This window comes from Myotis lucifugus, unplaced genomic scaffold (genome assembly GCF_000147115.1).
Source record: "Myotis lucifugus unplaced genomic scaffold, Myoluc2.0 scaffold_67, whole genome shotgun sequence".
NCBI classification, from domain to species: domain Eukaryota; kingdom Metazoa; phylum Chordata; class Mammalia; order Chiroptera; family Vespertilionidae; genus Myotis; species Myotis lucifugus.
Genome location: NW_005871115.1, coordinates 1,955,498 through 1,968,228, shown reverse-complemented (window position 1 = coordinate 1,968,228; position 12,731 = coordinate 1,955,498). Strand labels below are relative to the sequence as shown.

At 35.4% G+C, this 12,731-nt stretch overlaps 1 protein-coding gene across 9 annotated transcripts in view; it reads right to left on the bottom strand.

Moving 5' to 3' along the window:
• ALCAM (activated leukocyte cell adhesion molecule) overlaps positions 1-12,731 on the bottom strand; it is a 210,831-nt gene that overhangs the window by 64,139 nt on the left and 133,961 nt on the right. The window contains exon 1 of one of the 9 annotated variants that reach the window (XM_023754930.1): positions 9,222-9,244. The exons of the other annotated variants lie outside the window; for them this stretch is intronic. The gene's annotated coding sequence lies outside the window, so the exon portion shown is untranslated. Of the gene's footprint in view, positions 1-9,221; positions 9,245-12,731 lie in introns of those variants that run through there. 9 annotated transcript variants of the gene reach the window in all.

Sequence of the window (12,731 nt, the reverse complement as noted above, 5' to 3'; positions counted from 1 at the left end):
ACAATTCTTCAGCTTCTAAATATGGAATTTTAATCATGCATTTTAACATCTGTTAATGCATTAACCAGGGGCAGGTATGCCAAGCCAAGGAAACCATTTTGTGATTTAATGTTTTGTTTTATTCATCAGTATATAGCAAGGTGTTTGAATATGCAATAACTCTAAACTAATCTGGGTCTATACCTTAGATTATGGCAGGACATCCACCTCTAATGATCTCATCATTATAAAAGCACATCTTTTGACAACTGACGATGCTCCCATAAGTTAGTCAAGAAGTGAAAACAACTTACAGGGCTTAGGTACCAACGAGGGGAATCGTTTGCCAGATATACAGAGAAGCAAGAGAGAATTCCTTTTCCAAAAATGTAATGCTTCGTGCTTTCATACAGACCCTTTTTCTTTTATCTTCCCTAGAGAACTTTAATGTGATATATATACACACACATCAAATTTTATTAAAATGGTAAAGCTCTACAGATTTCAAGTCCATAGTGTATTAGTGATGAAAGTGCAGTTACAAGAGGGAAGGGACCATATATGCTTAGTGTCTGCATCCCTACGAGCAGCTCCTGGAATAAAATGGGCTTCTAATTAGGTGATTTCTCATTTGAACATTATGGAGTCCTTTCCATTTTGTTTATCAAATTAACTTTTGAAAATCAGGAAGGAGTTGACAACACTGGGATTTTGATAATTCTTATTCCTACCATATATTCTCAAGGGTGTCATAAATTTTGATTCATATAAAACAGGGATTTGTTTTTGCATGGCACTCTCTTTTTTGAAGAGAAACAATACAACATTTTTTGTAAGAGTTCATGGATAAAACTACAGAAAACATCCCTCCTTTCCTTTCAAGATAAATTAAGGATTATTTGTGCTCTGTGATTTGCAAATGATACTATGAAATGTCATTTGTTACTTGTGATGACCACAATAATTTAAAGATGATTTAAAGCAGAGATAATTTAAAATTATTTAAAAATTCATGCATTGAGTCTTTTAATGACAACTTGACATCCAAAATTAGCCAGGGAAGGACTCTTTAGAACATAAAAAACATAAGGAAAATATGACATGTGACAAGAATCAGGCCAATAGGTAAAAGACCAACAGTTACAGACAGAAGCACTGGTCTACAAATTTAGGGCAGAATGAATAAATGATAATCAATTGAGTGGAATTAGGGTCTATAATTATGATGATTTTAAAAATAATTTTCAAGTTTGTTATAATCATCAACCTTCTTCTTCTGATAAGAGTATACTGACTTCCAGGTTCACCTGAGAGAAAGAGTAAATGCTTAAACCTGGGAGAAAGCTAATCTCTCCAACTCCGTAGGGATGAAGTGGCTACAAGGACAACTGTTGTTTGGTGATGAATTGGCATCCTGATTTCTAAAGATGTCTGTCTTTAAGATGAAGTGCCAGTGAGACTAAAAGTACTTGTCAACACAAATGATTCTGTTTATATTTTTCATAGAAGAGATTTTTATCTTTGAATTGCCAAGTCTGAATTAAATTTACCTTAGAATTTCCCTACAATTTTCTCCCTATAATATAAGTTGGTTAAATTATTCATGGTTTTATAGTCTAGAGATTATTGGACATTATTGCAAATATAGAATGCCTATGATGTCCTTTCTCAAAGAGATAAAGTGTAAAATATAGAAGAAATGTGTGTGTGTGTGTGTACAAGTTTGTGCACTTTTATGTGGTACATGTTATATTTACATGTACATGCATATGTTATAAGAGGCTTTAAAATGGGCTAGAAAATAACTACATTTGATGTGTTCTATAAATTTAAGGTATTGTTATAAATTATTAATACTGATGTTTCTATAAATATGTCCTGATATAAAATAAATTATAAAAACATATTGTATTTGAAAATATATGCATAATTATTTAAATTTTTATGAATAATAATTAACTAAAGATAAAGAACAGTAGAACTAGAAAGACTACATAGGAGAATTCAGTGAAAATATATGGGAAAATCACAGCATAAGAAAAATCTCTTGACTAAATAATTCTGACATATAGAATCTCAGGCAAGCGATCATAAGATATAATTGGCTCAGAGCTTGTAAGAAATAACTCTCAGTTATACAGAAATGTTAGGTAAGTTTATTTGTGCAAATGAATTGTTGGGGAGAAGTAGGTAGAAATAAGAAAGTTATTCTTAGAAGTTACTTTCACATTTATTTGATGAATTTGACAGGTAAACATGCTAGTGTCCCAATATGCTTTATTAATAAAGTAAGATATGTACAACTCTAACTAAAACATTTTGTTACATCAGTTTTTATCTGTGTTTCTCAACTTCATCACCACTGACATTTGGGTTGAATACAGGTAAATCTTTACTGTGGGGGACTGTCCTGTGTATGTTAGCAGCATCCCTACCTGTGCCCATTAGATTCCAAAAGTACCCTCCTCCAGTTATGACAAGAAAATCTTGAGACATGACAAATGTCCTGTGGATGGAAAATTTCCAGCCCCAAACTCCAGTCTATTTGAGAACCACTAGTTTAGATTTTCAACAATTGGCCTCCTTCATTCAATAAAATGTGGTTTCCAATAAAGGGAATTTTGTTACAAAATAGAATCTTCATGTAGGAGTAAATAACATTCAGTAGGACTGAATATGAATGAAGGGATGGATCTAGAAAAGGCGCATAAAACACCTTGCTATTATCAAATTCAAATTTTTTTCCTCACAAAACATCTTATAGTAAACTATACAAGGGCATTGATTCCTGAATCTAGGAATTTGAGATGCAATCTCTTCACAGAAATGTCAAGAAACATTCTAACAAATCTAACTCATGTTCCACAATCAAACACAAATTATACATGCTACTTAGTATATGTACTTTCTAAACTATACATATAACATTTTATGTAATACTAGTGGCCCGGTGCATGAAATTCATGCACATTAAAAGGGAATTAATTAGAGGAAATATTTTAATATTGCTGTTTGCCCTTTCTCTATAATAGAAGTGTCAGAGATGAAAGAAAATTAGTAAAATGTATATGAAAATATCCCTCCTTTCAGAGTCTGGGGTGCGCCGTGGGATCCAGAGTCAAGTCCCCACCCACACGCACATGCCTCGAAATCGTGCAAGACCCAGATCCAGCCGGCCCCACCCCCGTCAAGCCCCACAGGGCACGGGGTGTGGCCTCAGGTCTCCTGGCCCTGGCGCTGGGGCGGGGGGTGCAGCCTCAGGTCCTCTGGCCCAGGTTCAGGTCCCTGGTCCCGGCATGACAGCATGATGACCATTTGCATATTAGCTCTTTATTATATAGGATGATAATATACCACAGTTATTTTAATAGAGAGTGAAGTAGATAGCTTTAAAGTAGCTTCCAAGCCTGTGATTTTATGATTGAATGACACAAAGTTATTTCACATTTCTTCCCATACTTTATTGCATTAAACAAGAGTTTAAGATATTTGTTAAGGTCATGTGATATAAAACAAGTAAGACTGTGTGTGTGTGTGTGTGTGTGTGTGTGTGTGTTTTTCAAGGTCCTGTAATTCCCAAGTAATTTGGAAAGGATGGCAGATGGGAGAAGAGAGCTGATGAAACTTAATGTTATTTTGAGAAATAGATAAAAGGGTTTTTCTCCTCTCTCTTCCTTTTTCAATTTCCTTTCAGTAAACTTAAATAGTTGGGGGCCAAGATGTGTCTTTGCTGAATCTGAGCAGGGATACATTTGCTTAACATTTACTTTCTGCATTGCCTTTCAAAGGGTCATATATCATAAAGTAGGTATGATTGTATAATTCCTACAAATAAGAAAATCAGTAATGCTTCCTGTCTCTTTCTCTCATCAGTTCCTGCAATTCTATAAATTCATTACAATGTATCTTTAGATACAATGGTGAGGACATTGTGGAATAACATTTAGAGGGAAGAGGACCATCTTATTAAATTATAAAATACTGCTGGTATACAGAAATATATTTTAAGAAATATGCTCTTCACTCCCTTTCAAATTTGGTATATTATAATGCTCAAAATATTTAATTATTTAAAAAGTATAGGTCAATGTAAGAATCCATATTATGTCTTACAAAGGAGATTTATAAAAACAATACATATTTTAAAAAAGCATCAGTATTTGCACTACTGTGCTGAAAACTATCTTCTCAATTTACCATTTCCCCATAGCTCAGTAAACTATAAGCATGGAGTGACCTATGAGGCTGGATAAGTCATGATTCTTCCCAATTACTTTAGGCTTTGCCCCATCTCTCCTTTATTTTATCATTGTTCCTTAGGCTCTGTCTGAATTTCTGTATATCCTTAAGGCCCATCTCAAAAATCATTTATTTATATCTTCATGCATCATCTGTTTGTAGAGCACCTACTACAGGCACATTGCTAAGTGTTCTTTGTGGGGAAAACACATAAAAAGAATACTGAGGCCTATTCCTCAAGGAACATGATGGAATTCGAATGCTCTGCTTAAGAGGTTAACTCAGTGCTGTGTGAATGCATAGAAAAGAATCCCAACAATGAGCTTGATGATACAGATAAAGGCTTCTTGGAATAAATTTCATTAGTTTCTATAGATAAGAATTATGTCACCAGAATGGCATAGCAGGGACCACATAGAGTCACTAAGTGACATTTGGTCTCCTCTTTGAAGGCAAACTCCATTTTTTTATTATAGTAATTTCTACATAGTAAATCTTTGGCCTTCATAAGGAATATGTCCTAAGACTGGCAATTTTCCCAAATTCATAAATGCACATAAAACTTCCCTAATAAAATGCAATAAATTGTTAGATCTTTTTAATATCTCTTTACTTTCAACACTAGCATTTGAATTCCTTTTGGGGCTACTATAAGTTATAAGCAAAAATTCTATTTAGAAATTATTTAAAAGCAACAGAATTGATTTAAGTAATAAATGCTTATTTTTATTTTTTGAGAGATGCCACATACATTTTAAATCATCAAATGTACAGATTTTATTGTGCTTGTTAGAATTTCTTAACTTTGGGTCCATAAATGAACTCTAGGGCATCTGTAATTCCTCTAAAGTTATTTAAAAAGCCCCCAAACTGTGGTATAAAAACATTTATTTTTATATAAAGAGAATTTAAAGCTTCCATCAAATTGTCAAAGAGAACACTGAATAAAAATAAAATATTTAAGGTTTAATAGAAAGTATGGTAGCACAATTTGATGGTATACACCCAATTTAAAATAACATGCTTTGATCCAGTCATTCTACCACTGGGAATCCATCCTACAAAAGTTTTTGCACAAATGCACAATTGTATACAAATATAATACAGCATTATTTTGAATACTAAAAAACTGTAGTAACATAATGTTCATTACTATAGCAATAATAAAATAAAGTGTAATCCACACCATGTTATACATTAACCCATTGAAAAGAGCTGAAAGCCAAATATATTGTTTCTTTTCTCTATATATTGTGTTCACAATTTTTAATCATTTATTCATTATCATTTATTCATTGAATACTAAGTGCCTACTCTGTGCCAATCACTGTTCCAGGTCCAGGTTGGAGAATTCAGCAGAAATAAATAAGTAAGTAAGTAAGTAAGTAAGTAAATAAGTAAATAAATAAATAAATAAAACCTGATAAACCTGCTTGCATGGAGTTTAAATTTTATATATATATATATATAATTTTCCTTCAAAAAAGGGAAATTTGTCAGTATAATTCCTCCACTATACTGCAAGTTATTCAAAGGAAAAGCCTACATTTTACTCATTTAAAAATTTTTTGCAGCACCATTTCCAGGAGCTCAATAATAAAGGGTAAAATAAAGCCCACTGCACTATTTTGAAAGTAATTCCCAAGAACATATTCTAGAGCTTGTATTCTTTTCTCTGCATTTAGCATTCCAGAAAGCTATGTGTGCTACTTTTTGAAATTCTAGGGCAGTGGTCGGCAAACTGCAGCTTGGCAAACAGCGGCTCGCGAGCCACATGCGGCTCTTTGGCCCCTTAAGTGTGGCTCTTCCACAAAATACCAGCTCTTTCACAAAATACCAACTTCTGCGCATGGGCCACGAAGTTTCAATCGCACTGTACGTGTGTGCCCCCACGTGGTATTTTGTGGAAGAGCCACACTCAAGTGTCAAAGAGCCGCATGTGGCTCGCGAGCCGCGGTTTGCCTACCACGGTTCTAGGGAATCCAACAAATTGATGGTGAGAAGTGCTATGGTGATTAGAAGTCAGTATCTTAAAATTGTTTAAAAAAATCTACTTTTGTCTTAAAAAAACTTTTTAATAACATATAACATACATGCAAAACAGTGCACAGATCTAGCCTTTTGGGAACGTCACTGAAAGCACCAGACTTGAAGGTTTCTTTGGCAACTCTCTGCACATTCTTTGTTCTAGTGATGAGACTGGGATTCCCACACATTTGTCCCACAGCTGACCTCTGTGTTTACCATGTCATCATTCCTCAGTGACGAGGCTCTGGGTCTATGCCAACATGCCAAACACTGGTCTCTGTGCAGGGACCAACTTAAACACAAACCCCTAAAAACACTTAATGCTGTGTGTTTGTATATGGGAAGGACAATATTCTATATTTTATTTTAAAGTAGATTTTCACAGTGAAGAAGACTAAACAGCAGACTGTGTAAGCATATTTTCCTTTAGACTATATAGTTTGCTTATTATAAATGAATAACATTGATGTAATTAATAATTTATGTTAGTTGAAGTTTATAAAATTGACTACTGTCTATTATCACACTTCTCCTAATTATCTAGGAATTAATGCTGTTTTTTTAAATGCTCATATAAGGAGAATCATATAATTGTTCTGCACTCAGATAATTAGTCAATATAATGCTCACATGGAGTTTAAATTCTAGACATATATATTTTAAATATTATCTTCCTTCTGCTCTCCTTTCTGCATTAGTTCTTGCATTAACTATATTCAGATCCTGAGGACTTCAACTGCGAACTAGCTTATCAAAAGAGGTAGATAGAAGAAACCAATATTTGAAAACTCCTTGGGTTAAAATAATGAAACGGAAAGACGAATACATTTATGCTCCATTGCTTTGCATATTTTTTGAGCTTGAAAGTCCAGGCTTAACTACTTAAGAATTTCAGTTGTATCTGAATGTGAAACTTACATTTTCCTGTGCATTTTGACATAAATCATATTGATATTGTGAATACAGTTCAGTTATTTTTAGCAAGAACAATAACTGTACTGTATTCTTGAAAACACTATCAATAGGAAAGCAGGCATGACACTTCATGAAAAACCTTAATTGTATCGTCTGAAGTAATGGAAACTTGGAATTGAGACTAGAGTCTGCCTTCAGAAAGAGTTCATAGTTATGACATTAGTAAATTTGTTTTCTGCAAGTAATTTAATGCCATGACAACTAAAAGACCTCTTGATTTGAGAAAATCAAAGCTGTCCTTGATAACACTCTCAAATCCCCAAACAACAAATTTCTAATAGCTTTACTACTTCTCAAAATGTTTTAGGAAAGATGTATCACAAAGACTTTTAGCTAATAAGGTCATCATTATTTTCACAGAAAACTTCACTTAATCACAGCCTGTGCTAATTGTATTACTTTACCATTTAAAGTAATATTCAACAGCATTAGATAAATTTAATTTATCATTGAGGTAATGAATTACCAGTGATAGCAAATTAATTGGTAAGGCTATTGAATGAGCAGAGTAGTAAACTTCTGCTTCTGGATTGGTTTAATGGTCTTTTCCAGTAGGTTCACTTCTGGAATATTCCATGTTAAGTATTTAACTAGGTACCAGAAAATGTTTACATAGGTTGAAATAGGTTTTTGCTCTTTTTTTTCTTTTCACATGAATCCCAATTAGCATTGCCTATGTCTCCCGAGGATATATATTTCAATCAAACATGGTAAGTAATAAAGGTTAAACATCTATTTAATAGGTTTTCCCACATATTCAGCACAGATTGCTGGCTGGTTTCCGAGACTGAAATGTGTGTAAATTCCATGCTTTTAATTGACAACTCCCCAGAGGTGTTGTGATGTAATCTAAGGTCATAGGGAGAAAATGATGGCTCTCCTTTGCACTTTCCTTTTCTTTAAGAACTAAACGCAGCTTCCAATAAAATCTAGTTTTCCAGTTTTGAGGAAAAAGGAGAAATAGAAACATTTTTCCAAGATAATATTTTTGAAAGAGATGAAAACCACAGGAAAGATATACAATTTTAAAGTGATACAAACAGTCATATACACCTAGGAAATCAGCATAACCTGTTCTATGAAATGGAAATCATCTTCCAGACTTTGGGAATCTTTTGTCACCTCGAAGACCAAGTGAGCTTGGAAAACAATACCCATTGTAGCTTGTCCACAGTGACAGCTCAATGAAGTAACTATGGAATGCATGAACTTGGAGAGACAACGCTGTCATCTATTAATATTAACAATAACTTTTTATATATTCCATTTTCCCTGACAGTTATTATTCTTAATTGAAGAGTGGGAGGAAAAGTGGGAAAGAGAACAGGATAATTTAGGAAGGCAATGAGTAGTGAGGAGAAATATAGAAAGCTGTATTGAAAGGTAGTTTTATCATTTCTAAGGGTGTTAGAGTGGAGGAATGTTTTAAAGTGCATATGAAATCTGGACCTGAAGTTGTCTCCAGGTTTGAAACTGTCCCTTACTCCCAAAGACTTTAACTCTGAAACTCCATTTCATAGTACTAGTGGCCAATTGTAACTTAACCAAAGAAATATGTGCATATATGCATAGCCCAATGACAAAGACAATAGTGCAAGGAAGGCCTGGAGTTGAGCAGGGGCCAGGTAGAGGTGGTTAGTGGGGGGAGAGGAGGTGGAGGGAGGAAAGGGGGAAAATGGGGGCATCTGCAATACTGTCAACAATAAAAATTAATTTAAAAATAATAAATAAATAAAATGTGCCATATTTACACTTTAATTTAGAAAACTGTTTAATGCACCACAGAAGAAATTTTGGAAAACTAGCTATCATGGACAGGTAGGGGAAAAAAACTAGATAAAGGAAAGAAGTTATTACAAGAAAATGGGTCTTCTGTAGACTGTGATCATACAGGAACCCAAGCATGTGAAGTGCTATTAAACTCTACACGGGTACACCTCTCCGGAGAAAGGTACCTGTAGCTGGTTTCCAAGCTTGCAAAAGTTTATGTCATATCTCACCTGCTCCTGCTTTCCATCTTCACAGCCTCATATAAGCATCACTACATCAATGCTTCCTCTTTACTATTCAAAGGGGAAAAAAAATGTTTGTGAGGTTTGATGGACATGAAATGTACCTCATAGCCCCCAACTGCAGGGAATGTAACTTTCCAAGGAGCCCAACTGGGACACTCTACTAGCCATCACCAAGTTTGTGTTAAGGTCATACTTTCTACTAGCAGTTCCCAGATCATGACCGAGTGCAGCAGCGATATGAAGGCATGCAAGGTGCTGAGTCAAGGGACTTCTCTGAGGTCCGACTATGGCCAAGGACTCCCCCACTTTCTGACAAACATTCCTTAGACTGCATGGCAATTTAGGACACGTCCACCAAACCTTCTTTTCCTCAGGGTCAGGTTTACTGTACATTGCAGTCTGGTGATTCCCTCAGCTCACCAGCTCCCTCCTCATTTTTTTTCTAACATTAGTGTTTCCTCTAATACAGTCCTTGCATGTTTAATACACTTTGGCATCTATTCTCAGAGACTCCTGACTAATACGTGGAGGAAATTAGGCAGAACAGAACTATATTGACCCTCCTCTGACATTAGTATAGTAGGATTTCAATATGAACATGAGAAAATACACACTACACTTTGATTTAGTAAAGAGTTAGCTAAATTACAAACAAGTGATATAGTAGAGCAATATAGTAATAATAATGGACTTTTTATGGTACTTCATAGTTCACAATATTCTTGTATGTCTATACTAGAAGCCTGGTGCATGACATTCGTGCACTGGGGGGGGGGGTCTCTCAGCCAGGCCTGTGCCCTCTCACAGTCCTGGACCACTTGGGGGATGTCTGACTGCCAGTTTAGGCCTGCTCCCCGAAGCCAGACATCCCCTGAAGGGTCCTTAGCACTGCCGCGGAAGTGGGAGAGGCTGCCGCCACTGCCTCTGTGCTCACCAGCCGTGAGCCCAGTGGCGAGCCTGGCTTCTGGCTTAGCGGCTTTTCCCCTGTGGGAGCGCACTGACCACCAGGGGGCAGCTCCTGCTTTGAGCGTCTGCCCCCTGGTGATCAGTGCACATCATAGCAACCAGGCATTCTGCCATTGCTGTTCGGTCAATTTGCATATTAGCCTTTTATTATATAGTATTGCATGTTTTTGCATTTGGAACTCACAAAGTCCTGTATTTTGAGCATATAAATTTCTATGGTGAACAAATATTAAGATATTTCATTTTACTGATAAGACACTGTTCACCCTGCAAAGCTAAGAGAGGATTCCAACATTACTAAGCCAATATGTGGTAGAGCCAGGGCTCAAAATTAATTCTTAACTAGGTCCAATTCTCATCACTATTATAGATATAGAGAGAGTGATTACATGTTCATATTTCATTTTATATGATGGTAAATTTGGGAATATTGCTTGAAAAGTGTTATAATGCTTTCCACATTTAGACTTAGATGTTTAAAAAAATACCCTGTATATTGGAGGGACTACCAAAAAATAAACTAATATATTTGATCATCTATCTCTCAATGGGCTGCTATATAGTAATTGAGCCTTTATTCCCGGGCATACTAACTCCTTTCCATGATAGCTCATCTAATTTTCAAAAGAACATAGAAAACTATAAAAAAAAAACCTGAGAAGGTAGGCATTTTTCAGATAAAGGGCCAGAGGTATAATAAAGCTCTTTAATGTAGACAAGGCACTCAACAGAGAGAGCAGCACTTTACATGTAATGGAGTAGAGATATAGACTGCCAAGAACTTTTTATTGAATGAAAATGTTGGGATTCAAATCCAGTATTTCTAATTTTAAAATCCATGTCTTCCCTTTCCATCAAAAATACTTTTCACAATTACAACTTTTAAGTGAGATGAAGATTTAAACTCACACAAAAACCTGCACATGAATGTTATAGCAGTTTTATTCATAATTGCCAAATTTTGGAAGCAACCAAGATATCCTTCAGTAGGTGAATAGATAAACCAACTGTGGTACAGCCTTGCAAGTGGAACATTATTCAACACTAACAGGAAATGAGCTATCAAGTCATGAAAAGACACAAAGGAACCTTACATGCATATTGCAAAGTGGAAGAAGCCAATCTGAAAAGGATGGGCACAGTATTCTTCCAACTATATGCCATTAAAGGAAAGGCAAAACTATGGAGACAGGGAAAAGATCAGTGGTTGCCAGGGGTTCAAGCAGAGAGACAGGGGGAGGAAAGAATACGTGGAATACAGGAAATTTTTAGGGCAGTGAAATTATTCTGACACTAGAGTGGTGGATACAAGTCATTATACACTTATCCAAACCCATAAAATGTGCAATACAAAGAGGGAAACCTAATATAAATTATAGACTAATAATAATAATAATAATGTATCAATAGTGACTCAACAATTCTAACAATGAGACCATACTAAAGCAAGATGCTAATAAAAGGAAACTGGGAGAGGGTACTGTTGAAGGAGTTTATGGGAACACTCCTTTCAATTTTCCCATAAACCTAAAACATAAAATACTCTATGAATTAAAAAAAAATGATGCATAAGTTTCTTCAGTCTATGGAACATGTTCTATCTTTAGATAATGCCATCTATATTCTTTGATTATGGCACAGAGAAGGACATAAAAATCATCCAGGGCAAAGTTTTGCATCCACCAGTACAGGTGATCTCAGCCCAGGCAGCTGTGTCCCCAGGTGGACCTCAGGGGGTGCTGACACACCAAGACCTCTGCTGAACAGAGTGTCTGGGGCGGAGGTGAAGCCCGGTAATTGCTGTTTTAGGACTATGTTCCCGACACTTTCCCAATCCCATTGAGGAGCTAATACATTTGGCTCACCTTTCCATTTAAAAGAGATAGTGTCTTTGATAATTTGTTCATGGTTACTGCTCAAGGAGATAATGACACTAAAAATTCCCCTAAACTGAATATTATAACATCACTTCTTTGGCTCTGCTATTTTTAACATATTTTAAAGACAAATGTGTCATTAAGGTTAAAAAAGTTCACTGTTCATACCCATTAAAAGAGCTCCAGGTTACAGAGATGAGCTCTAAGAGTTTCAGCAAGGGTTCAGATGTGTCATGACTTTTCTTTAGGAATTTCATTAAAGTTCTATAATGGATAGAACTCCAAAAGCTACCGTCCTCCCAGGAAGAAATGAATTAATTAACAAACAAACCAAATGGAAAAGACTGAAATGTTTAGACTGTCACTGCCTGAAAAGCCAATGGTAATTTCCAAGCTAGCTCCCTCTTAAGAGTCCTACAAAAATATGGAATAAGTGCATGCTTTTCAACCATAATGCTACCTTTCTCAGTATATTATACAGATGACAAAGAACATCTCTGGAATCAACTTGAAAACATTTTCTTCTTTACCTTTTTTGAATTGCATTCAGCTTCAACATACAAATATGATTACTGGCACATATTCAATCAATAAGTATATATTAAATACCTTCTAGGTGATTGGTATGACTTTAGAGTTTGTTACTCAGAAA